Source organism: Mus pahari, chromosome 5 (genome assembly GCF_900095145.1).
Source record: "Mus pahari chromosome 5, PAHARI_EIJ_v1.1, whole genome shotgun sequence".
Taxonomy (NCBI): Eukaryota; Metazoa; Chordata; class Mammalia; order Rodentia; family Muridae; genus Mus; species Mus pahari.
The window spans coordinates 145,929,959-145,931,586 of record NC_034594.1 but is presented as its reverse complement, the minus strand read 5'-3'; the positions used below and the strand labels follow the sequence as shown (position 1 = coordinate 145,931,586).

Genomic DNA, 1,628 nt, shown 5'->3' with positions numbered 1-1,628 from the left:
TGGCCAGAGTATGATTCTCTGTTATCAATTCCTGAAGCCTAAACATGGTTTGGTTATGTCCCAATATGTGCCCTCCCTCTTCCTGCCCAAACTTCCTCAGAGTGCAAGTAAATGGTTGTGTCCTCTGGTCTCCTTCCCAAAAAGTCCCAGTGGGAGAGAGGCTGACTGCCTCTGGCAGGCAGGCAAGGGAAGGTGTCTTCTCGGATTTCTCAGGATCACCTGAGGTGGGGGTCAGTTCTTGTCAAGGGCAGCTTCATCCAGATGAACACACACAGCAGCAGCAATCTGCAAGGGAGGGAGCCAGGCCAGCCCCAAAGAGAAACCCCAGCTACAGGCCAGTGTGAGCGGGCTCCCAAGCTGGCTGGCTGCAGCCTGTCAGATGAGACCGGGGAAGGAGTCAGAAATTAATAAGGGTTGCCAGGGGGTGAGAAAGCAGCTTGTTTGGCATTATAAAAATGACATTCACATACACATAGGAGAAACATAACAAACTTCACCCTGAGAGCATTTAGGGGAGGCCTTCAGCTTCCTGGGGATAAGTTCAGCCAACTTGCTTCTGGCAATTAGTGGGTTGTTTTTTGTAGTTTATTCTACTGAGAGGACAACGATGAGCAGAGTGTGGTTGCATTCGACCTTACAGATGGATATGTGAGTGATGAGCCGGAGCATCCAAAGTGCTAGGAATGCAAAAGAATAGCTGACAAGGAGTGTGAGAAATTATCCTCTGTATGAACCCCAGCTGTCCTCTCACCCCAAAAGGAGCACTTTGGTCAAGGTGGGCATTATCTTAGAGAACAGCTGGCCATTTCCCCTTTTCATGTGGGTCAGTTTGCCCCTAGATTTTCTCAGAGGGGGAAAAAAAAAGGGTAGGAAACAGAGTGGTTAAAATAACCTGGGTTCAGGCATCTTAATTATTTTGTGTCTATTATCCCATTACGAAGCAAAAGAGTATCAGCTGATGTAGCCAACATCCAAGCATTCAACAGAAAATCAAAATCAACCAGAGAAGAAGAGAGAAAAAAAAGGAAGATGGAGGGAAGCAAATGGGAGAGAACATTCAGGATTCCTGAGGAAAGAGCTTCTCTTTCTCTTCTTGGAGCCTCTAGGGATGAATAAATATAATTACCAACCTAGTACGACAACATTCAAAACAAAAGAGGCACACGCCAGGTGATCATCTCTGCCGGGACTCGAACCCGGAACCTCTGGATTAGAAGTCCAGCGCGCTCGTCCATTGCGCCACAGAGACCTCACCACACACACAGCATCAGCACCAGAACTGAAAAAGCACATACCTTCTGCATCACCGAGCCATCTCAGCATCCTGCTCTCTGAGCGGTGGGGGGGACAGGGACAGCTGGAAAATCTGGAGTGGAGATCCACCAGCCGGCTCCATCAAAGGTTTTTGCAATATCGTGAGTCTTAGGTTCCTCGGAGGATTGGAAGAATGTGACAGTAGTCATTTTCCAAGTCCCAGGATCCCTGAAAGAGCAGGGCAGAGCAGGAGCCTTTGCTCTCTATCGCTCTCTGTCCCTAAGGGAGGATAACGGGAAAGTCTCTCTATTCTTATGCTAATGAAGCAGAGTACACCCAGCCTGGCGGAGAAGGCAGAAGCCATCTCTACTTCC

The 1,628-nt window shown here is 48.5% G+C and overlaps 1 non-coding gene across 1 annotated transcript; it reads right to left on the bottom strand.

Annotated features, from left to right (window-relative positions):
- Positions 1-1,175: 1,175 nt before the first annotated feature.
- Trnar-ucu lies at positions 1,176-1,249 on the bottom strand. Its single transcript has one exon. It is a non-coding gene; the product is annotated as a tRNA-Arg (tRNA).
- Between the last annotated feature and the right edge of the window lie 379 nt (positions 1,250-1,628).